A 27,109-nucleotide genomic window follows, 5' to 3' on the forward strand; every position below is an offset into this window, starting at 1 on the left:
CAAGCACAACGAAAGGTAAACAGAAGATCGTTAAACGTTTGATTGTTAAAGCTGAGAAGAAAAACCCGAAGAATAAAAACATTGACGCATCAGTAAAAATAGAAATGAGGGAAAAGGGATGGTAGAAGCATTGAACCTACCAGAGAATGACTACCAGAGCATACCTGAATTATACGTAAAACATCATGTCATTACAACACATCACAACAACATTATTTAATTTAGCTATAAAAAAATTTTTGCCAATTTTACCATGTTATGTAACAGCGGTCAAGAAGTTTTCTAAAAAACACTTATAGTGATCGTTGTGATTTGAAAATCACTATACGTAATTTGAATTAATTTACCACTTGTTATATTGTTGATTTATGTTACTAACCAAATGCTACTATTTTAGCCTTTCATGTTTCACCAATAAAGTGTATCTCTTGTCCTGTCCCTCTCAAAGAGACTTAACAAATGGCAACGAGCAGTAAGTGCGAACCTTTAACCGCAAACTCGTGTATTCGTTAATTACACTGATTAAGTAACTTTGAATTGTACGTTTATTCAACTACACGATTTCTCACATCTTATCTAAAGCTAAGTTTGTAAGTGAAAGTCGACGACCGTCTTATTTGCTGCGTAATTGGACACTATGCCATCGTCATGTGTAGTGGGAGGGTGTACTCACCAGGTTGGACAAGCCTCTCAACGGCCTGACAGACAGTTTCTGATCATGCACAAGGCACCAAGAGATAAGAAAACCAGGCAAAAATGGGATGTTCGGGTCAACAGACAGCCGAATCACGTGTGCGAAAGCAAAATGAGTACTTACTATGTTTGCTCTGATCACTTCCACGATTCTGATTATGACCCAAGTGATTTCAATGTGATGAAATTGCTCGGGTATAAAAAAAGAATGAAGATGCGTCTGAAGCCTGAAGCAATTCCAAACACACATCCCGACAAAGATGAATTGCAGCTCTATCTCAATGGTCAGGTTCACGAAGGAGCGGTACCTTCACACACCGTTTTATAGTTAATAAGTTAATAGTATTTTTAGAACCACATATTTCAGACAGAATGTTTGACGGATGACAAAGAATATAAGTTCCTCCATGGGCAAATATTAAAAGAAAATAAACGTGCTGCTAAAAAAAATAAAGAAATGCTGAGGGAATACAAACAGGATAAGATCCTGCAACATGAGCAACAGGATAAAAGAAAATTCAGCTAGCTGAAAAAGGTATTCATTTGTTTTTGTTTATTCTATATTATTTCATTTTTAACTTTTAAATTCGCGCAATTTAGTGAGCAAATATCTTGCTGATAGGAATACATATTGAGCATATAAAAATGTACCTCTATAATACTGTGTCGGGTTTACCATATGAAATATGAAAATATTAAATACCATCTCTTCAGGAGAATATAAAGGAACGGAACAAGATCAGATAAGAACAAATCCAATTGATCATCTTAGCTATTGGATAGAGTCTCATTGGATTAGTTTGATCGAGAAAATAGAATCGTTTGTCAAGAGGGGGTCTGGATATATTGTATCTGTTATAAATGACATCACGCTGATGCTTACAAAGTGAGTAACAGGGTCATAATTATTTGTTTTAAGTTCAATGTTCATGGCAAAGAGTCTTCAAAAGAAACTTACAGTATGTGTAAAAAAACACCCTAAAGTCGGATCGAGGAAACGCATGCTTGTACGGCACTTTTGGTGGTCCTGTAGGGAGTTCAAAGGTAATGTCGACCTACTCATTGAAATGTTCCATTCATGCCTGTTTCATATTTTGGATATTCACAACTGGCGGCGGAAGATCCACAGTCAGTTTGGTGAACTACGGGTTGGATCACGGCCCTATCCCACCAAACCAGTTCTCATGAAGCAGTGCTATCATACTCAGCATTGTCTTAGAGAGGGCCGGGAGATACCTTGGTTCAATGTTGAAGATGAAGATTTTAATCAGTTTTCAAGATTATCAAAGGGACCAAATTTACTAACGATGTTAAGAAATGTTCAAAGTCGAGTTGAATCTCGATAAAGTACATTTCCCCTGCTCGGAGACTGATGTAATTAAGCAGTGTTGCTTCCTTTTAGATATTATTTCAATACTGCTATAATATCATATGATTGTCCGATTTACTTATTAATTATCTTGTTTGATTTAGATAGATAATAATGTCACTAGTTGCTACGGATGAGGATATCAGTCCCAGTGTTCAGCTCGACACCAACAAACATGATTAGTATCTTTACCTTGGAATGGTGTACTAAGTACGAGACCGTACTTATTGTGGGAAGGTGAAAGTTGGGCCCGTAATGTTAATATAAACCACCAATGCTACATCTTAAGTTGTAGAACCACAAAAACTCGCCTCTTTACTGTATAAACGAGGTAAAGATAGTTCGTAATGTATTTACTCATTGATTATTCTCCCATTTTAACTTCTATCAATACTGTGGAATTGAGTTTAACTTTAAATCTTATTAAAACTGTATTATACGGTGACGGGGACCTCAAGAGACCCTTCTAGATATAAAGCTAAAACATTTAGTAACCCACTGTGGCTGTTCTGTACGTCCTGCTTGGTTGGTGACGTCTTTTTTCATTTTATGTTGTTTATCGAGACGAGGTTAAAGACCTAAAAGCTGCTGGAACTGGAAACTGTTACGTTGAAGAACGCCTTCAGCAAAGCAGAGGCAAGGGAACGAGCCCAAAAGGATAGCCACGTGTTCAAGAGAGGTAAGACAAACAGAGCAGAGGTTCACAAGGTGAACCAAACAAGAAGAAACCCCTCATCTTCAACTTCGACGGGAGCAAGAGCTCAGTTCAGAAGGTATGTGCTAGGTGTAAGTTGAATGTCAAAATCTTAGTTTATGTTCTCACCCACCTACGAGTCCTGATCACACCCCTTCCCTCAGGGAGATACATTCCGTGGGTTCTTGCAGAAAAGGTAACATAAGGAGTCATTTGATACTATCCGGGCTACCATTAATGATCCTCTATTCTGGAAAGACCTACACTATGTACTTAGAGTCGTGTTACCCATTTGGCACATACTGCGGCTATCAGATGGTGACAAGAGTTATGAGATGAATGCCAACATCTACTTTTGTCTGCACGAGCTGGACAGATATTATGTGACTGGTGAGTTTCAGACCCCGCCCGCCCCCCCCCCCCCCCCCCCCCTCATAAACTAAAATATGCAAGTTACACTTGACAACAAATAAATGATAATACACAGTCTCTTGATTCACCGTTTTCTTAATTTCGTTTATCTTCAGATGAGGATATAAGAGATGACCATCAAGCTGACCTTCAGAGACTCATGATGGACAGATGGTGCTTTTTGCAAAGCTCAGCGCACGATGTGGGTTTTTTGTTGAATCCTCTCCACTCTGGCCTCAAGCCGTGGGCTAATGACACTCTATGCAGGGGTTCAATCAGCTATTCGAAAGATGGGGTACGTGGTCTGTTTTACAAACTGGTCGTTGCACTGAATTTTCTTTAATTGGGAAAAGTTGTATCAAGAATCAGTAATCAAGATGTTTTAACTAATCCTTCTTTCAACAGGTAACGTTCTCGGAGAATTTGAGCACTTCTGCAGTGGTACTTGGAAAACAGACATGGCCTCTGACAGAACAGTGAATGCGTATCTAGACAAGATTAAGACCCCCATGGGGCTGTACCAGTTCCTGGAGTCCAAACTGTCACCTACTAACCCACTAAGCTCCAGCCAGTCCTCCAGCTCTAGCCAGTCTACCAACCCACCCAGCTCCAGCCAGTCCTCCAAACGAAAAATAAATCAAACAATTCTTAACTGAATTTTTGTTTAACTGACAAGCTGTATGTGTTTATCGAGATAAGAGACGGTTAAAGACCTTGTTACGCATTATCACAAGGAGACTAGGGGAAATCGTAATATCCCTACTATAAAATCTAGACTTGAGTCTGACCTAGCTTTGTTGCTGAAAGGTTTGTCTTTCGATCAGTCATGATTCAAATAGGTATGTAACATCATAAGTTAAAAGTTAAATGGTTCAAACGGTTGGGAATGTAATAATGTTGGAATTTGTATCTGCTGCAGCAATAATATCGATGTGTCATTCGTCTAGAAAATATTACTGTTATTTGTCAATTATACAGCAGGGTGTCATAATTATTGGCGCGTAGACAATTTTGCGTAAAATTTTAGCTTATCCAAGCTTTTAGAAACGATCATAACTTAACTTCTGAGGGTCAGTTTCCTATGGAGTCTTGATCATTCGAGAGATAATCCTTCATACTACAGTTTAGTCTAAAAACGAAGTCCGAAAGAAGTTAAATTTCGTCGATAATCACGACGAAAGAGAAAAATTTGGATTATTGGACTTAAAGCCTTCGGCTGCTTCCCCTGAAATCCGGGAAGAGTCCGCCCGACTATATTTTATTGCGTCAGTTAGAGGAGAAAGAGAGCTTTTATAAAATCTATAGTTTTCTATATGTTTCGCTATCGCCTGAAGAGCTGTGCACTTTAGTCTAAAGAATAATTTCAGAAAAAATTCACCGAAAAAAAATTACACATAAATTCCTTACTCCTTCGTAAATCTAACCAAGTATGGAATCGACCCTTTAAATAACGGCCTAAATTATGGGTTTTGAGGTACATCAACACAAAATTCTGAAATTAAGAAAAAGTTCAGACAATTGTCTACAGACCGGTTTTTGAATTTTGTAATTTCGATATTCAGAAGTAAAGTTATGACCCGTCGAAAAATATTGATTTCATCATAAAATACACATAAAATTTCAAACACGCCAATAATTCTGACACCCTGCTGTACTAAGAGTAAGACGAGGTTTTTAAAAAAAATCAATTCACTAGCCAACCTAGTGAAGAACTTGGCAGAGGGAGGGAATGAAGAGTTTCCTTCTATCTGCAAGTTCATCGAAGAAGAGCATGGTGGTGACCAACATAAATTGGGCCTCCTGCTCCGCAAGGAAGTTTTCCCGTTCGATAGCGTGAAAAGCATCGATGACTTGGCCAAAGGACTGCCAGATCGCCAGGAGTTCCACAACAAGCCAACGGACACTATATATTTAATTCCCAAAACCGTTGAAAATTACACGGCTTTCCGGAACTCACGCTTTCGTTTCATTGGTAAGTGTTTATATTCCGGTAAACCTTTTTTATTTTCCCCTCGATACAATTATTATTATTAAAACTATACTACTGTTATTTGTGCTGTACAAGTGCTAGCCGGGTGTGCAGTGTACTCTGCGCTTGCAACCCAGAGTCTTGCTCCAATAGATCAACGACTACATCTTCTAGTGGCAACACGGCGGAAAGAAAAGTGCAGTGTTTCTTGTCCTCTTTCTTATTATTAATTTTGTATTATTGTAGGGACAAAAGTACAAACCATATTTTATCAGGGTGTCAATAGAAAGATAAGGTGAAAAAGGTTGTCAAAGAGCAGGCAGCCTCAATCGAACAACTAAAGGAGGAAATCAAAATTGTTCGATTGGAGCTTAAAGAAGAGAAGGTTAAAAGACGCAGACTCGCTGCCAGGACAGGTTTGTTCAGCAACACATTTTTAATCATAAATAAATCGCTTTAAATTTGAGGTACCCCCCCCCCCCCCCCTCCAAACTGGAAGCCTGGCTACGGCCCTGTTCTTATGGAGAAATTGTTGTAATCAACCCATTTCAGTGTTTCATATAAACAAGCAACCTAAAGTAATCACGTTTTAAATTTCATCAGCAAGCAACCCATTGTCTCCTGACACGCCAAGAGGATGGACTGGTCCACGTCCTGCCGGAGACAGAGGGAAGTTCAGGCAGGATCAGTACAATTTGGGGGCTGATCCTGACCTTGTGAGGGACATCAAGGAGAAGCTTGAGAGCAATAGTCATCCAGGGAAGGATGAAAGCTTCAATACGAACAAAGCCAGGGAGGTCATTAAGGTGTCCTGATCCCTGCAATACGATTCCCTGCAGTGCCAAAGGACATGAAATTCGCGGGACTCGGCAGTGTCAAGGGGTTGAACAACCTCCGAACCAGACTGATGGGTAGTTCAACCCAGGCACTGTCGAGGGTATTCCCCTTAAAAACATTTCAGCAGAACAGGGAAATTGTTTTAGATGCCCTCGCCGTCCTCCGGAGGGAAGCAAAAAAGGGCGACATAGCTTTAAAGCTTTTTATTGACAATTTGGAAAGAAAACTTTTGGGTGCTCCCCGCCACCCTGAAGCTGTTCCTCAGCTGCCCCTTTCTTGATGATTGATACGTGATGTGGTACTTAGGGACACTCAGAATGGTTTTCGGGAAGGACGGTCCACTACTAGTCATATCTAGAGGATTTACCATTCGCTCACACAGAATCTCTTGGTGCAATATCGTTTTATAACTTTAAAGTTTTACATTTACGGGTATATGGCCCCCAGAATATAGGTCGTTTTTTGAGCACTTAGAAACAGGTGTTAAAACTACTTCTAAGCATGTTTAGGGCTGTAAATATGTACATAATAACCCTTTAAATGTTTCTTGGGTAGTTGAAAATAATTATTAGGTTTTTAAGTGTACTTTTTTTTCACCTGTAAAAATACCATTTTTTAACAGGGCCCCCAGAATATAGGTCCAAACATCTGTTCCTAAGTTGTTCTAAAATTGTCACAGACAGTTATATGCAGTCAGAATATGTTGCTGAGACTGTATTGATGATGCCAATGGCTCCAGATACTAAATTGAAATGGTTTAGAGTATACTTAATAGCAAAAAATCAAAAACTACGGCCCCCAGAATATAGGTATGCAAAAATCGTCCTCAAATACTCCACCTTCATATATTTTGATGATGCCATCTCTTCAGCATATGTTCTTTAACTGTTTCTCATCACTACCCCACATTCCTTAATGCTCAGGGTGACAGAGAAAATGCAGAATCTTGGTCGCTATTTTTTTTTAAAACCTATATTCTGGGGGCCATATACCCGTAATGAGTAAAATCTTTAATTTTACTAGTTAAAAAGCTTTCATGCACTCATTTAGTAGGGATCTTAACTAAATACTTAAATAAGATTGAAGGAGTGTCCCTAGATATGATTGAGGGGGGCTGTTTTTATCTGTATCAATACAATGTGCACCTCAATGACTGTAAATCAGACATTTTCGGCCGCCAAATTTTTTTAAAGGCCTAACTCAAAATTCTGTCCCAAAACTTAAGGTCATGAGACAATTCTACGTTGATTCTGAAAATTTCATGTGAAAATATTGAAACCCTATTGAGTTCTATTGTTTTGAGCGAAGTCAGTTTGAGATATGGGCGATTTTGTTCATTTTTTGCGATTATTTGAACACAGAATCCACAGTTAGGTAGATATTGAGCTGATAATCATAGAGAATGTGTAATATATGCTTACCTTCCATATAAAGTTGGTTTCATTCAAAAATATTGATATTTGACCAATTTATGGACCAAAATCGATCAAATTTGGTGCGTATGCCCAAATATGGGCATATGGTTTTTGTTTTTATCCCATAACTCGGCCAATTTTTATCCAATTTTGATAAAACTTGATATGTGGGTTCAGGAGACTAGTAGCTACAAGTAGAGCATCCCAAAGCATGGTTTTGGGCATGTTCAGGGTTTTTGACCAACCTATATTCTGGGGGTCGTATAGACCTATATTCTGGGGGCCCGTAAAATTGTGGTGGCCATAACTTTTTTCCAAATTGTCAGTTTGCAGATGTCTCGATGAAAAGATAGCTTAAAATAATACTTATACTCATACCAGTAGTCTTAATGGCATGTGTTGGACAGATTTTTGTCATGACAATTTTTCGCCATATTTACCCCTCTAGAAAATGACAACATCGTTTAAATCTTTCGCTGTCATGACCAAATATACCAAAATACCTCATGTAGGTCCACAATTTTTATCCAGAAACATTAGTTACATGTTTTACTCCAACATAGCAGTAACAGATCCCATTAGTATCGCTTATCTTGGTTAGAACTGTATCCACTAACATGACCTATATTTTGGGGGCCACCTATATTCTGGGGGCCATATACCCGTATCTCATTTTAATATATTTTAATTTATTCAATTATTCAATACTATATTAGAGGGGTGCATTGCATTGCACTCTCCCAATAAAATAATTCCATTTTATTTCGTTTCATGACGTTCTGTTACCCTGTTACAACCGACAAGGCAAGGATGAAAGCTTCAATACGAACAAAGCCAGGGAGGTCATCAAGGTTCATGTCCTGATCCCTGCAATAAAAGAAATGTTTCGTTAACATCAAGAATCTTGATGATCAAAAGTGCCTTGCATAATCTGTCTTGGCCAACCGGCATTGCTCCAAAAAGATGGATAACCGGAACATGCCGAACAAGTACAAGCTAGAAGAGCTAAATCTGGACGGAGTACATTTCCCCTGCTCGGAGACCGATGTAATTAAGCAGTGATGCGTTCTTTTAGATATTATTTCAATATTGTTATATAAAGTATAATATCATATGATTGACCAAGACATAACCACCAGTTCCGGTTTCACAACCACCACTACCTGCCTAGCCGGCTCCCATCACAATCCCTAAAACCTCCTCAGAGTCAGAGTCGATGTTGGAGCTCCTGTTTAAAGATAACTTGTTCGACCATTTTGATCCTCGCCCCCCAGTCACCTTACAGGTAACCATTTTGAAAACGGTTTTATTGCATATGTTTTCTCAGTGGAAGCGAGCACAGTTACAATTGCATAAGATGAATAAAATATTAATAAAATCTGCTGTTTTAACGTACAACTATCAAACTATTACCTTATTAAAGCTGTCTCAAACGGAGACGATTGCTCTCACTATTATATGGACAAATAGTGAAATGCTATTCAAAAATTCCTTACAAGAAAATTGTCATATTATTTTTTTGCTTTCTTTTAACTATTCTGCTGTTATCTTTCGTGTTTCTTTAAGCTATATCTTTTTCTTTGAGCTATATTCTTTTTACATCTCAGGAAAAGGATTCCCTTAGGAACTAAAGAAATGTTCTAAAGAACATTTTCAGAACAGACCTAATTCGACTGAAATATTTATCATTATCTTATTAAAACTGTATTATATGGTGGCGGGGACCTCAAGTTGGAAAAATCGCAACTCAACATGCATAGTCGGCGATTCCAATACTGGCCACCTAGCCTTTGGAACTAGTAAACTAAACTGGTTTGGTGAGCCAATAACCCTTTTCGCATGATCCGGCGACACCGCCTGAACTTTTACTAAATGGCAAAATGAAGAAATGGTGAGGGAATACAAACAGGAAAAGATCCTGCAACATGAACAACAGGATAAAAGAAAATTCAGCCAGCAGACAAGAGTATTCATTTGTACCTCTATAATACTGTATCGGGTCTACCATATGAAATATGAAAATACTAAATACCATCTCTTCAGGAGAAAATAAAGGAACAGAACAAGAAGAAGAACATAGTACACTATATATTATATATAATATATAACATATCGGTACAAAGCAAACTATGCAATTGTCAAACTATAAGTTTCATGTTTGAAAAGCAATCTTCAGTGACATAATTAACATAAAAATGGCAAACATAATACAACACAGTGCTCCTTTATCAAATTTTATAATTAACAATTAACAATTACTCAATACTACTAAACCTATATAAATAACTACAAATCCTAATAACTAATAAATACTAACTAAATATGTCTAACTAAGAATTTCCTAGAGTGCCTACATTTAGAAATAATTTCTGATCTTTTATTAATAATGCCTGGGGTTTTAAGTATGTATAGTTTCTCGTCTAAGCAGAGGCCACAATGCCCCGCTCCAGCCTTATATTTCTTCGATTTAGTAATAATCTTCCAGTCTATGCTATATTCAATCATCTTCTCCTTGAGGTCCCATATCAATTTTGATAACTCGGTACTCAGTCTGTGCTTAGAATTCTTAAAACTTTGTCAATGATTGTACCACCGTGTCTTAAAACTGTTTTCAGTCAATCCAATATAGGCCATTTCCTTGTTAGATGCCGTTTTAACGGTTGCTTGGTATACTATGCATTTGGCCAGACATTGTCCTTTGAGGGGGCACTTCGAGGCGTCTCTGCAATTACACTCTTTTTCTGGAGCTTTTTTCTTTTCAGATTGTTTCTCTAGGACTGATTTGTTGTGCCCTTTGAGTATCCTTCCCAAACTGGGCATGCAGCAATAGCTTATTTTCACGGTATTCCTATTGATGATTTTATGTAACGGTAGGTTTTTCGGGAAATGCTTATCGATAAGAGCGAAGAACTTTCTTCCGATGTTGGTTGAAACGTTTGCACTGAATGGGGGATTGTACCATAGGATGTTCCTCTTCCGCGATCTCTTTCTCTTTTTAGGCGGTGGTGTTTTATAATCGATGGTGTGACTATATCCGCTATCTCTAAGTGCCTTCTCATAATCACTTTTAGCTTCATTTAGGCATGTCCAGCAACAAGACATGCCTAAATGAAGCTAAAAGTGATTATGAGAAGGCACTTAGAGATAGCGGATATAGTCACACCATCGATTATAAAACACCACCGCCTAAAAAGAGAAAGAGATCGCGGAAGAGGAACATCCTATGGTACAATCCCCCATTCAGTGCAAACGTTTCAACCAACATCGGAAGAAAGTTCTTCGCTCTTATCGATAAGCATTTCCCGAAAAACCTACCGTTACATAAAATCATCAATAGGAATACCGTGAAAATAAGCTATTGCTGCATGCCCAGTTTGGGAAGGATACTCAAAGGGCACAACAAATCAGTCCTAGAGAAACAATCTGAAAAGAAAAAAGCTCCAGAAAAAGAGTGTAATTGCAGAGACGCCTCGAAGTGCCCCCCTCAAAGGACAATGTCTGGCCAAATGCATAGTATACCAAGCAACCGTTAAAACGGCATCTAACAAGGAAATGGCCTATATTGGATTGACTGAAAACAGTTTTAAGACACGGTGGTACAATCATCGACAAAGTTTTAAGAATTCTAAGCACAGACTGAGTACCGAGTTATCAAAATTGATATGGGACCTCAAGGAGAAGATGATTGAATATAGCATAGACTGGAAGATTATTACTAAATCGAAGAAATATAAGGCTGGAGCGGGGCATTGTGGCCTCTGCTTAGACGAGAAACTATACATACTTAAAACCCCAGGCATTATTAATAAAAGATCAGAAATTATTTCTAAATGTAGGCACTCTAGGAAATTCTTAGTTAGACATATTTAGTTAGTATTTATTAGTTATTAGGATTTGTAGTTATTTATATAGGTTTAGTAGTATTGAGTAATTGTTAATTGTTAATTATAAAATTTGATAAAGGAGCACTGTGTTGTATTATGTTTGCCATTTTTATGTTAATTATGTCACTGAAGATTGCTTTTCAAACATGAAACTTATAGTTTGACAATTGCATAGTTTGCTTTGTACCGATATATATATATATATATTAACATGGAGTAACCTTCATACTTGTTACAATAATGTCGTGCTATATTGCAATTGAGGGCTTCCAAGTCTCACGCCGTTATATAATCAAGGAAATGACTGTTCCATTCGACTCAAGCAGCTATCAGCATTTTCATTTTAACTGCCCAATTGATCTTATCATTGGGCCCAGAGATTGGAACACGATCAGACGGCAGCAAAACAACAGCGGTCTGATCCTGCAGGATAACAGTTACCTGACATACGAGATGGTTAGCTACATCCTCTCAAGACTCAACCATCTCCGTATATTCACAGCCGGGAACCAAAGCGCCTCTACTCTATCCTTCTTCATGCCGAAAGCAGACATCGTTGATGAGCTTGAAACATGTAGTCGGTGTCACAGCACCATTTTAGCACAAGATGCCCAGGTAACCATATTTTAATAATCTGCTATATATGTTTTCCCGTGTCAAACCCTCTAGACTTTTAATGCTTAGATTTAACATATCGCTATAATATTGATATAAAGTAATGATTAGACATAAAATACAATTAATCTAAAAATATTTCACTTTCAGCAATTCACATGCGAGGAATGCGACAGAATTGAGGGCAATGATATGCCAACATTCTTCAACCAACAGGTGGTGATCCAGATTCCAGAAGGTAGTGAATAGAAAATACAGCTACAGTATGGGTTGTCATCTGGAGTTTCTGTTCGAAAAGGAAACTTACCACACAAGTAACATGGAAGCATGGAGTAACCTTATTAGGGGCAATTTACCTAGCTCCCGTATACCTCCTTATCGCTCTATTGATAATTAATTACCCCAATCGAGGGCTATATATATATGGGATACGAGAGCACTAGAGTGCCGCTTTAACAAAAACAACCTTTATCTTTATACCTTGATCTCACGGCTTTTTAACCGTTGAGTAATTTAACCTAGAACAGGTTGCCATTTATCTAAGACTTACTCTTTCTTTATATATTATACCCTAAAATACTATTAGTTCACATTACTTTATCCTACCAGGATTTCATATAACTTGTCTCCTTTGTACTCACTTAAATATCAAACTAAATACAGTCCCCTTAACATGTTATCATTTACAAATGATAAGATCCCTGGACCGGTTAAGTTCCCACAAAACTTCACCCTCAATCTGGAGTACATCGTGACACAAGCGGTGAAGATGGCTGGAAGGAGAGAATACCTGCAGCTGGGTACCAGATTCGCAACCTTGCTGGGGCAGGGATTCGACGCCATCGACTCGATCCATGGCTCACCGGATACTTCGCAGATCTCAATGACCCAGAGGAGGAATTGGAGATTTTTCATCAACCCAATCAGGACTACATTGAAATTCCTGGTATTTAACCTAGACCAGCCTGAGTACCTGACCAGGCCCACACACGAGCTGCTGATGACATTAATTCAAAGACTGCTCATCGTCAACGACGACCGGTTTCACTGAGATTTAATTTACCTAGCAGAACAGTTTAAATTATTTTACATTAACTTTTCGATACCCTAGGAAGCGTAGGCATCTATGTTACAGAAACTTTATCATTTTTATAAACAGGGGACAGCCTATTGGGCGTGGAAACCATGTGGTTTTGCCGCAATGTGTTGTTGCGATAATTCGGATATGATATCTCAAGTTAGAGACGAATAAGATGTCTTTGCTGCTAACGAAGGACGTTGTTTTTAAAATGAGACAATGCTCCGATATTGTATTCATGATCGGTTTAAATGACATCAAACCCTCTAAAACAACACTGCCAGACATGAAGAAGGTTAGAACTAATTAAAATTCACATTTTGTATATTATTATTATTTATAACGGTGGCTAAGCACACCAGTAACATCAAACCATTATTAGACACTGGAAATAGAGAATTGTTATTAAGAAGGTTACCCGATTTTTTGTACGTTGTGGAAGACACTAGTTGGAACAGCCGACTATTATAGAGATACCTCAAAAACCCATCACCTATGATATATAGCAAATGGCTGACATAGGATATGCACGCGGATATCTAGCTGGAGTGACAAAAGAGGTTTTGAGCGAGGTGATTTTATAATCTATACAACAAATCCTTTTTGAATCCCTTTTATTATTTCTAGTTTTATCTTTTATCAAAGTAATTTAACTATAATAAACACGAGGTTAGAGATTACTCTCGAGCCAGTAAGCAATACCGTATCAAGACGAAGGTCGTAAAGGACATCATATCTTTCAAGAAGAGTTTGCTATCAGACATTACTGGAAACATAGATCTAAATGTAAGGCTCCCTCTTGATCTGTCACGCTACATGAGGCGACCAGTCCCTAAGACCTTTCATAGTATCGAAAAACCCACCTTGGAGGAATTGAAGGACAAGACATTTTCGAGAATGGGGAAATAATTGTAGACAAACAATGTTTTAAGCTATTTGTGCAAAACCTCGTTAAACAAAACCTTATTAATACATAAATCGCCAGGTTTTTTAAATTAATTGACCGTTTAATGTTTATTTTAATTCCCGACGGCAATAAATTTTAATTTGACGAATCTCATAAATTTCCTCTCCCTCAGACACCGACAGCCTGCAGTTTCACGTGGAGACAGAATACCTTTATCAGGATTTTATGGCTATGTCTGAATATCTTGACATGTCCGAGTATCCTGAAGATCACCCCCTCTTCTCATTGGTTAACAAGGCGGTTCCAGGCAAGATGAAGGACGAAGCTATTCAGCGCCGGGGTCCATCTGGAGATGGCCCCAAAAAGAGGACATTTTAGATTTCGAACTCTCGAATGTAATGAACAAAATTCCAAGTCCGGTAGCCGAATCAAAAGGTTCCGGTTCCAGAAAACAAACAGTGTATTCTGTTCCTGAACTCAAATATAAATGGCGATAATGTATAATATATAAGTATAATAGAGTCATATATAATATATATACATATTGCATGTTTGATTAATTTCTTTACTTTACCTATGTTTTTTAATGTTTTAGTATTACTGCGCACTACCTTACTACGGACATATTGTCAATAAAAAACAAATTCTGTTCCTTGCTAATTGCAATTCATTATCAATATTATTATATCATGAGTCTGTATCTTTTTGGTAATTTTGCTATAATAAAATGAAGAATGGTCCGTGTAGGCCATGTACCGTGCTTTCAGCTATACATATATAATAGATTCATATCAAATCTCCCACTAATAAAAATTAAAACAGCAGTAGCTATGCCAGAATTGAAAAGAATTGCCACCTCCTCACCAAAATCGGTCGGAGAAGTGCACTCATGGTCACTAGATTTCGCGGATTTGTCAACTATCGAGCTACAGGATCTAGGTAAGTACCACTATAATACACATTTAATATTTAATCACCCAACCCTTTAAAAAGTTTCGCATTCAATTAGGATTAATCAATAAGACCATTCATATACTTTCTAAAGAATTTCACAACTCGTGATGTAGCTAAACTATTGACAATAGTGTTATGAAGCTACACCGAAAAGAGCTTCACAGTGACTCTTTTGGAAAATAATACCGATAGTGCAAGTGTTGAGAGGTTGTTCCAGGAGGCGAGGAGTGGGGATATTATAGCTATAAATATAGCCCAGTTCGGCAAAAGAAAGATGAGGCCACAAGAACTGTCGATGGTGTTGATGTACAAGTTTTGGTATAATGTTCTGAAAACCCGATATGAAAACATCAGGCTCTGCTTCACAGGTAAATAGCAGAGCGATCACGCAAATCATTATTTCTCAAGTAACGTTATGTATAGATCGCAATTAATTTCACGATGAAATTATATTATCGTAGAGACGTACATGTCATGAGGACGACAATAAATTTTAATTTGACGAATCTCATAAATTTCCTCTCCCTCAGACACCGACAGCCTGCTGTTTCATGTAGAGACAGAATACCTTTATCAGGATTTTATGGCTATGTCTGAATATCTTGACATGTCCGAGTATCCTGAAGATCACCCCCTCTTCTCATTGGTTAACAAGGCGGTTCCAGGCAAGATGAAGGACGAAGCGAATGGAGTGTTAATAGAAGAATTTGTGGGTCTTAGGTAAGCTTATAGCAATATTTACTACTTGTCACATACTGAAAAATAGATACAACGATGTAATTAAAAATATATTCCTCATCGCAACATACCTGATCTTGTAGTCATGATAAAACTTTAAAGCTTGAACTAGCAATAAAAAGTACTAATCTTTTGTTTTATGACAGGGCTAAGTTGTATAGCATATTGCTGAGCGGAGATGAACGGAAGATGGCTGCAGCGGGTACAAATAAAACTCTCGCCAAGAGAGAGCTGTCCCATGAGGATTACGTGGCATCACTGTTTGGCCGTGTTGGGAAAACGGTCCGTCAGCGCACCATTCGATCCTACAGTCACCAGCTTTACACGATAAAGCAGCCTGCTGTTTCACGTGGAGACAGAAGACCGTTATCAGGATTTTAAGGACATATCTAATTAAAACTTTTATTATGTTCAGGTCAGTGGGAGTTGAAAGGAATCGATAGAACTCCTAAACTGGTTGAGCTGCATCTGCAACAAGAGGATGAGTCCTTATGCCAACTCTAGTATAATATAGAAATCTAAAGCTAAGAGTTAGTTCTCAAGAACACGCACCACATTTGCAACGTTTTTATCTTGCTTTTATCATCATGCCACCTATCTTGATTACATTCTAAAGAGCACACTTTAACGATCAAATCCCAATTCAGAGAAGTTAAACGAGTGAAGGAATGTCTGAAGTCAGACGCAGAAATGGCCATAATCCATATGGATTGGAGTACTATTTTGGCCATCAAACAGGCGAGAGCAACTCAAGGACACTTCTTCTTCAACAAGCAAGTTTCGCTGCATCCGATGGTGATGTGGCACCAGGGAGGTAGCTCCTCAATCTGCACTTTCTCGGATTGCTTGGACCATAAGGCTGCTGCAACATGGGCTGGAATATCAAGCCTGGTGGACAATGTTCTGTGTGAAGGATATAGAAGTATGGTGTTCATATCAGATTCCCCGACTAAACAGTATCGAAACAGGTGACCTATCACCCTTGACACGGGAAAAGTGCTGCTGACGGACGTGATGTATTTGAGTTTCAGTTTTCACGATAAATTCTCATAATTAATTTAAAGGAGGGTTTAGAAGTGGGACAGAGTGATTAACAAAAAGAGCTTGAATCACGTGACAGATAAAACAAATTGTCGTAATTGACGCTCTAAAACATAATTTGAAACAACTCTAATTGTTGAAAAAGATGTATAATAAATAATTAAGTTTACAAATTTTAGTCGTCATTATATAATTCCGTGCATCGTATAAAAAATAGCTTATTGGATCAATCGGATTTATAGCCTTCTCAGTTTTCAGATAACTTCACAAACGAAGATTTTGGGCACCGTGGATTTTGGGGAGTTGCAATTCCTACTGGAAACAGAAAACGTTTCCTGCACAACGTGCTTCGCTTGATGCACGTTGTAAGAAGTGGTTGATCGGAAAGAGGGATATAGACCACGACCATCTGACAGGCGAGGTGAATAATCACCGAATATACACCATTTTACCAATAGTTACCTCATTTACTCAATATTCGCATAATATAGCCATCAACCCGTCGTTCTAAATAATGATGACATAACCAATATTTTCTTAGGTGCTTGGAGTTGCTCATCCCGAATGCAACAGAGAAAGACGGACAAGTGATAAGATTCCCGTGCTGTTCCACAATCTTCGAGGTTATGATGGTCATTTACTCATCAGGGAGATCAACAGACAGTGTACAAATGTGCGGTTGATAGCACGGGGCATGGAATCCTATACGGCTATTCAAACAAAACGCTTCAACGTTATAGGTTTGTCTAAAAACGTTTTCCATTTCTAAGAACATTATGCAAATGTATAAATATATATTACTGGTGCAGGGACACACGTTTTCACGCTCTTTCTAACACATAAAATGAGAGATCTTCACAATAAGGCAGAACCCATAGGCAAGAGAGATATTTTGCGTTACAGTATTATATTTATTGCATACACTAGATCAACGTTGTCGAGATTATGAACGAACCAACAACAAGGTGGTAACCATCGACATGGACGGGAAACAATGGATGTTTCCGCTATTGAGAAAACAGCAAACGCATTAAAGGTCGTTGGAATGTCAGGAGATCCCCACATGGGAGGTAGACAGATAGACAGAATGGTCAGAATATACTATTGTTATTTGTCAATTATATTAAATTATACTAAAATTAATCGTAGATAAATGTGAATCAGAACATCATTTCAACTTGTTTCATACCTGTCGTTAAGTAATTATGGTAGTAATTAATAGGTACGTAGTGGAGTGCAGTGTGTACGTTCCACCCGATAAACACGACTTCTTGGGCGACATGCCTCCATTCCCTGATTCCCTGAACGTGACAAGAGATATGTTATCTGCCACAACAGTAGGAGACATGGAACAAGAACAAAAAACGGGGGTGGTGGGTAAGAAGCTGGCCCCGAACCTATTTAGGGAGCGTTGCCGTTTAGTGAACAACGAAAGATCAGCACGGTTCCAGGTCACCAAACCCAACTAAATGCGCTTCAAGAGTTTTAATCCGTTAAATACTGTTGAGGAAAAATGTCAACAATTAAAGTCAAAATGTCAACAATTAACTGATACTTGCGGTAATTATTATTCTTTGGCATTTTATCAAAGACGAATAATTAAGTTATATCGTGAGAAAAACATAATTTGTAACAACTCTAATTGTTGAAAAAGATGTATAATAAATAATTAAGTTTACAACTTTTAGTTGTCATTATATAATTCCGTGATTTGTATAAAAATAGCTCATACCTCCCACGTGGACAGCATTGTGGCATGGCGTGGAAGCAACGTAATAGACAAGATGAAGAAATTTAAGTGGTCTTCTCTAAGCTAAAACACTTTTTCCTTGATTTTTTTCTTTTCTTTTCTTTTTTCTTTTCATTTCTTTTTAATTATCTTTTCTATCAACAGAAAGTTGACTTGGCCGACTGAATTCTTGTTCTTCTCTAATTTTATGCAACAAATTATTCAAATTTTTCCTGGTAACAACACAGTGCAGAGGTCCATGGACACTAGCAGCGCAAGTACTTTCTTCACGGCCGAAGACGAGGTCTAAACATTGCCAGTAGAAGGATTGACTTTTTCTTATCATCAGCCATGCTCGGGATTATTTTAAGCTCCTGACAGAGGCGAGTGGTCCCCGGCGAAACACCACCACTGTCCTTGAAGAGGATATTGGAATCAAGAGGGGCCAAAATCAGAATAGAGGCCATACGAAGGCCTGCCCGGCCAGTCCGGATAATGACCTTGGAAGGCCCTGTGGCTGCACTGCTAGGAACAGTGAAAGTTTTTTTAAAGATAATGAGGGCCCCGGAGGTAGTCGCCACCCAGGAGTTTGTGGAGGTTGACTCCATCGGGCTTCAAGCAGCCGAAAAAGGCCTGAAAAACAACCGCCGGCTCAACAGAGTGAGGCCCCAAACAACATATGTTTATAACTAACCCGTGTTTACTCTGTTCACCTTTAAGTACAATCTTGGAGTCCGGCCACACCAAAAGTTTAAAAACAAATTATACTGTGTACGGTACGTTAAGTGAAGAGGTTAAGTTAAGAGTAGGTCGAATTGCGGAAAACAGCATTCATTCTTTGACATTCGAAGACGTCATTTATACTTTAAGCGCCCAAGATAGGCTGATATGCAATGAATTAATACATTCAGATGTATAAATGAATTAATACATTCCACTGTATATCAGTAGACGCGAGCATAGTAAAATTTATATAAGACTTATAAAAGATTAAGAAAAAAAAGCTGAATTGAAAAATGCAGCATCCATTCTTGGCCATTCAAATACCTCATTTATACTTTAAGCGTATGCAATGAATTAATACGTTCTGTATTCATTCTTGCAGAAAAGCGTAGCAGATAGGCTGGTATTTATAATTTAAGCAGTGGACATAGTAAAATTTATATAACACTAATACAAGATTAGAAAAACAACTTCTGACGATTATATCCACTGTAATATTTCCCTGTGCCAAAAATATCTACTGACGTTAATCACTATTTGTAGGCAATTAATAAAATGATTTTCCCTCTAGGATCCACGACGTTTGCCTTCAAACAAAGCTGATTGTCACTGTAAGAAATGTGGTAAACTAGGGAACATTTTGAATAAACCGAACGCATTCATTCAAGATTATACAACAGCTATGAGGTATCCTATGACCAATTTACGATTAAGCTATTAATTTTATATTTTTAAACATTTTTTAAATGTTTTAACGTAGGATTATAAACAGTTAACTTATTAAAGCTGTATATATATAATATTATATTATATACAGTATATATTTTAAACAAAGAGAAACACTCAAATTGGCGGGCAAAGGATCCGTTTCATGATATGTAGAATACCAATCCTCAGTGCCAAATACGTATAATGAATTTTAGAAATATGATATGTTGCTCCTTTATAAAATGCTGGCTAGATGGATGGAAAAGAAAGGGAAAAAAAGGAGAATGGAAGTATGTGGGGAGATATAGAGGAAGAGACAGAGAGGGAAAGGGAAGAAAGGGAACAAGCAGAAAGGACAAAATATATAGATGAACCGACTACAGAATGGGATAGGTTGGACACAAAGATAAAGTAGCGGAAATGGAAATCTCGCAAAAATCTTGCCCGATCACAGCTTACACTTTATGCACATTGGCAAGTTGGAGTCGTTCCACAATAAAGTTGTAACCTTTGTTAAATAGAGTATGCGAAGAAGCGAAGAAGAGGTGATAGAGCTCATAAAATCACGTGACAGATAAATTGCGGAAACTGACACTCACTCTCCTAACGTAATAGCCATGAAACCACGGCTACTGAGTGCTGTTTCCCCAAAATTCCCATGAAAACCTTGAATAAATGTAAGTGTAATGTTATAGAATACTTGGAACATTAGTGTAATGTGTATCCCAGGGGGTTCACAATAGAATGCAAACTAAAGGTAGCTAACAAATAATTTGAGCAATATGCTTTCCGAAGTAGACCACATGGGAAGCGAGAAACTTTCGGGAACGAATAGTAGTCACGTCACCATTGTTAACAACATTCTCTTTCACTAGCAAACATGCAGACGGTAAAAATGAGTGAAATCGACCACAGGGGTGTTATTCCTTGCCCACGCTTCCATGAAGAAGCAAGAAACTATCGGAAATCAACGGGAGTAACAGCGCCAGCGTCTGGCCTAACTGACATGGAGCAACGGGTCCAGCTGACCCAGTCAGTGGCGAGAAGAATTCTTCCAATCGCTTACATGCAACCTTATGTAGTTACGTCGCCATTTAAACATTCTCTTTCACTAGCAAATATGCAAACAACAAAGATGAGTGAAATTGACCACAGGGGGTTATTCCTTGCCCACGCTTCCATGAAGAAGCAAGAATCTATCGTAAAGCCTCAGGAATAACGCCGCCGGCGTCCGGACTGACGGACATAGAACAACGGATAGACCGTAGAACTGACCCAGTCAGTAGCTAGGTATGCTCTTCCGGCAAAACCATCAACGGAAAGAGGCCATGGAGAGGCTGTTTGGCCTGGTCTCGATGATGCCAGTAATGAAAAAGGTCAAAAGTAAGTCATAAATTATTTACTCTCCTTCACTTCAAATTTCTAATTAAAGTATTTTATATCTTTACTGTGGCTAAAATCATCAGTAACTAAATTGGAAAAAGTAAAAAGGTATTAACACTAGAATGTGATTACAAATATTTAATATTTTTAGTTCCAGTCAATCCTTCGATCATCAATTAATTTGTATTAATCTTTAATTTTCATTACTTAATTATTGTCACCTGTACTACGTGGAGAGGAGTACCTTACGAGAATGATATTTTACTAATATACAAGCAGTACATGGACAGCTCTAACAGCAGCTAAGAGGAGAAATACGTATCGTACCGGGGGGTTAAATACGTACAATACAAGCAGTCGGATTCCTGTTTACGAGGATCTGGCAAAACAAGTAGAGCAGACGCCAGAAGACAATTGGTGTGGGTTATTCCGGCAAGTGCGGACAGCTCTCGTAACTGCTTGTTACATGTTCCGTTCAGCACGTGCGGGGGAGCCACTATGTACGTCATGGGGGGACATAGAACAGGTAAATACTCTCAATCAATCAGTAATACAATTTTAATCCTCGTATTATTGATATTATTGTCCGATAAGTACGATACAAGCCGTATTTTATTCTTGAAAAATATTAAATTAGAACTACCAAGTATATCTACAGTAAACGTAGATCACTTCGATCACTTCAGCTTATTATTTGCATAAACAAACACCAATTTGTTAGCTAAGGTTGGGGTGGTGCATCTACGTCCTGTTAACACGATGTGTAGTAAGTAAACAACTGTATCTTAGTCTAACAGTAACACCAGGAAAGTTCGGAAAGATGACGTTAGTTCCAGTCAATGCTTCGATCATCAATTAATTTTTATTAATCTTTAATTTTCATTACTTAATTATTGTCACCTGTACTACGTGTATTATACTTATTAATGTATCTTTACTTAAAATTGTAAACAACAAATTAGTTTTGTGACTAATCGGAAAACTAAAGGTGGAATCGAATATAAGCAACATTTATAAAGAGTCTAGGGTAATATATGTATAATATAAAACAAAGATTAGAAAGCAAATCATTTGATGTGAAGGAGTTGGCCCTGTTAACACGTGTAGCAAGGAAACAATTTTATCCTAAACGAGGAAAGTACGGAAAGATGACGTCGACCGTCGAAAAGACAGGAGAGGTGGAACTCTTAGTCGAAAATATCAAATGATACCTGAAACCAGGCAGAAACCAGGCAGGAACTGACAGAAACAAAGCAAGAACTGACAGAAACTATACAACAAATAATTAGTCATTTATCGTTCCTCAGCTACAGGGGGTTCACAATGGAATGCGAACTAAATAAAGATAGCTGAAGAAAAACAGGAATAGAACTTATAGCTGAGTGTAATTAATTATTACTAATAACTGAGTGTAATTAGAGCAGGATAATCAGTCTTTAATCTGCTTGCTATCCCATTAGGCTAGATTAACTGTTTATTTTAGGTATCATGCGACAATTAGATTATAGTAAGTAACGTATGATAAACCTGACAGCCTATTACCGCTAATGGGGTATTTAACATGTAATTATAACCTGTACAAACAGCACCCCCTCTAATGAGGCTGCCTGTAGATACCTTACTCTCTCTTCAATTTTCATATATCCTAGAACTTTGGAAGATGTCGGATGTGGCATGCATCACTCATTACCTCGTTACTGCTTGTTGGCTAAGCTTAAGATTGTAAACAGATTTTGCTCAGAAAACTTTTAATCTTCACGAAAAGACAGTTTTAAAATCAAATAATGTTATCACATCTCGTTAACTATTAACCAGAATATGAGTCTGCGAAAGTTTATTAAACAGTGTTTTTTGCATAACAATGATAGGGTTTCTCCCCGATGAGCAAATAAATAAATAAGTAAATAAGTAAGTGAAAACGTTAGAGCTGCTAGAACAAAGATATTAGGGTATCTAACGTAATCTCTTAATTTTCAGGCACATTCCAGCTGAAAAACTTATCGACCTCGTCCGAGATTTAGCTCTCACCCCTGAACCAAAGGAAACTAGCCCCGGAGCCACAGCCACGGACTCCGCTTCGACTGCAGCTACATGATTATTGGTTATAACATTTTATATAATCTGTGTGTGAAATAATGTAAAGGATGGGAGTGTACCCCAGTGTATTGTATTTCTATTAGTTCAATTAGCTTCTAATTATTTTTCATCCACACTTCAACCTAATATTGTTCTAGAAGAAACTATAGACAGGGAGTTCTGAGCTATCATCAGAACACCCTGAAGAAAAACCCTGAAGAAAAACCATCAGCACATTACAGTCTTAGCAGTTAGGTTGATCATTATATAATATCTAAACTACAAAGCTAACCCACTGTCCCTATCCATTATTTTCGAGACTGTTAAAAGATAGAGTCATATTTAACGTAACCTGACCAAAAGCCTTTGTTCCTTATTTTGATTTCTTTAGACAGGTACTGAAGTTTACCGAAATGCAAAAGCAGTACTTGAACATAGAGTAACAGAGGACGACCACTTAGCAGGAGCCACAACATTTGACATTTGGACTTGCAAGCACTCAAAGAGAAGTTTTATGGGCTGCACGTCACCAGAGTCCAGAGAAAGAGACAACCTACGGGATATAAGTCGAGTTCACATGATTCAACAGAACTGCACAACTATAACAGTAAGAAGTCCTATCAAGAGAATTTTTAGTCAGGTGGGTAACAGCTATACCGCTATACGGGACGGGATTTTAAGACTGGGGAGAATCGATAATAATATTTATTCGGATTTTTCTTAGATTATTATAAGACGAATCATTACGATTTTTGGTCACCTTTCAGTATGAAAATATTTAGTTAGCTGAGACATTTTTGAAACCTTTTATGGGCGGTTTAGTTTTGGTACCCAGTATTCCTATTAGTTCAATCGACTTCTAATTATATTAATTATATAATTATACATGTATAATATGTATTACAATTATATTATATTGACCTCTGCATCACACTGCGTTAGGACGCAGAGTGCAGAGTGTAATCTTACTTTCAGAAATCAACATTTCAGAAACAACCAATTTTGATTAACCTGACGGCAACATTGCCGTCTAAAGTGGTAAAAAAGGTGATGCGGCATCTAGGAATCTCCAAAAGCAACACCTATGTGTTACATCATAGCCCGCTGAACAAAAACACACATATCACCATTATGGATAATGGTGGTAAAGATTTTAATCTGTTAGGAGCACTGAAACATGTCGTTCAAGAGCTTACTGACGACTGACGAGCACAACCCAAAGCGAGTCATTTTATTTTGCAGAACTTTACAAGACTGCGGAATGATTTACAGAGACATCTCACATAGCAGTTTCAACATCTTCAACGTCAATATTATTGACGAAACTTAATATTTACTCTCCTTCACTTCAAATTTCTAATTAAAGTATTTTATATTTTTACTGTGGCTAAAATCATCAGTAACTAATTTGGAAAAAGTAAAAAGGTATCAACACCAGAATGTGATTACAATTATTTGATATTTTTAGTTCCAGTCAATCCTTAGATCATTAATCTAGTCGCTGTTATCTTTTCAACATGCCACCAAATCGGGAATAGAACCAAAGAAACGCTCTAAGAACTAGACAAGGCTACTACTTATTTACTTATATTGGCTGGAAAGAAAAAGACGATTCTCGGTGGTAGATTCAGTACTACGGTTTCTGCAGAAAGGAAGACGAATATTTGGGCTGAGATTGCCAATGTAAATGGGATTAACGGGAAGAAAAATCGGAAAGTAAAATATCTGAATAGAGATGGCAGAACATGATTTGAAAATCAAGACTTTAATAGTTCAATATCTTGAGAAATTTAAATACAACCGTGCTAAAAACCTTCATCTCCATCCAATTTTTAATGTGATACTAGCTACACTAATACGTCTTCTATTGTTAACAATAAACTTCAAGAAAGTCGGACACCGGACAAAACTATAATGTAGTTTGAGTGCTCTTTAACTACGATATTTCAATTAATTAATTAGCAGGGGAATTAATATTTTAAAAATGAATACGGTAACAATATGTGCTGTAATAATCAAAAATTGTTGTAAATGTCAGGATTGCTCTAATAGCGATAAATAAACTAGCAAGATTAATTAAAGTCACTGTCCCTCGCAGTACATAACTTAAGGTCTTGATAATAGTGTCCAACATGAACAAAAATCTACGCATTTTTAAATTTTTTCATTTGAATGGATATTTGATTCACTATATTGGCTTGCAAGACGTCTCAAAGTTAATATTCACAGCAGCGTTATCTTTTGATGAAACCGCAATTTTCTCATCGGGAAGGAATTTGTAGCTTTATAACTTACGTTATCACGCGATCTCTATATGTCGAAGCTGCCAGAGGAGGCGGATCCCTCCAAGGCACTCTTTTTCACGCCGAAGAAGATGGCCGCGAACCCGATTCATGTAAATATATGGTACACGACAAAACCAATCGGGGTTTATACACTTAGCAAGACGATCAGACGACTGTTTGGAGAAGGTTTCAGCAAGCATAGCATACGAGTACAATAAACACACAACAAAATATTGCTACAGAACTTTCATTTCCTGGGAAATAAAAAGTATCGTTTTCAATAGATTATTAATTAATAATATATGATCATTCTTTTATGTTATTTTAACTTAAATTGTCAGTTATCTTATTACTAGCACTAAATCTTTTGTTAATAAAATAATGCTTTTAAGGTGAGTTATGGAACTGCTGATGCAACTTTCTATTGAAAGTACAATAGAAAGCAATTTAAAATGCGAGAAATCATGATAAGTGATGAGATATCAAAATAAATGAAGATTCCTAGCACAAAAATATCGAATGGGGCCGGGTTCTTGCACGCTGATCCTCTTAATTTCACCTCAAAACTCAATACTAAAAGATCTGCCAAAAAATGCGTTACTCAATAAGTTGTTTGGAGTATTTTCTGTAAATAAAAACCGGTTTTACACGTGCCCACAAGTAAGCATCCAATGGAATAGAGGAAATCTTTCACGTGACACGCATGAGTGATTATGCAGTAGACCACGTGGATTGTCTCTGATTGGGCCAGCAGTTCCATAACCTACCTAAAGTAACATAGTTATGACTGTAAAATGGCGAAAATTTTGAAAAACCGCCAAATTCAGTCGGCCGAATTAAGAACTTTTTCGGAGACTTAATTACTGAAAGTATCCGAGTTCAAGTCATCACAGACTAGAGAGCTAGAGGGTCTGTGTATAATTAATATTGACTAAAATCTAGTCTAGAGAAATTGGCCTGACGCAATAGGAATGTCTCGGATGTTCAAAAGGAAAAAGGTGCGAAATGCAAGGTCTTATACACAATTGGTGGAGTAGAAACAACATATTTTGTCGTAATAAACAAATCAATTGCCGGTAAGAGAAATATTTTTATTCATATTTTTTCCTCTTGTTGTTGTTTCTAATTCTGATTATAATCTATCTCTTGCATCTCCTAGATGAACCGATCATCCAAAAGAACATGCAGAGCCACAACACGTCCTGGAGAGGTAGGAAACCCAAAGTGGGCAACTGTCAGCTTCTTGGATTACCCTAATTTTGCACAAGAGGTTCTGCCATTGGATAGACTAGTAAGTAATTTTAGACTATAAGTGGTCTGAATTTGTAAGTTAATTGCTAGAGTTGCAAACAATTCCAAGGTTTTAGGGACTATTTATGTTAATCCGTAAACACAACCTTCAAAAATAATTATAATGTCTGAGCAACCCTATCTAGTAGAGAGCTTAAAATCAACACCCAGCCATTGCACTATAAGCTGATATAGCTAAAACACTTGATTAAATATCTTTAATATAACTATAATAAACCCTAAGTAACATATTTATGTCTGTAAAAAGGCGAACCATTAAAAAACCACCAAATTCAGCTGAATTGACTTA

General features: G+C 37.5%; 2 protein-coding genes across 2 annotated transcripts in view; both read left to right on the forward strand.

Annotated features, from left to right (window-relative positions):
• The window catches only part of LOC134824344 (NAD(P) transhydrogenase, mitochondrial-like), a 1,149,555-nt gene that overhangs the window by 223,975 nt on the left and 898,471 nt on the right, over positions 1–27,109 (forward strand). The window lies entirely within an intron of this gene.
• The window catches only part of LOC134824138 (zinc finger protein 236-like), a 108,068-nt gene continuing 101,492 nt past the window's right edge, over positions 20,534–27,109 (forward strand). The window contains exon 1 of the mRNA XM_063835871.1: positions 20,534–20,541. The gene's annotated coding sequence lies outside the window, so the exon portion shown is untranslated. The remainder of the gene's footprint in view (positions 20,542–27,109) is intronic.

The sequence above is a fragment of the Bolinopsis microptera genome, chromosome 12 (assembly GCF_026151205.1).
Source record: "Bolinopsis microptera isolate Bmic1 chromosome 12, MBARI_Bmic_1.0, whole genome shotgun sequence".
Lineage (NCBI taxonomy): Eukaryota > Metazoa > Ctenophora > Tentaculata > Lobata > Bolinopsidae > Bolinopsis > Bolinopsis microptera.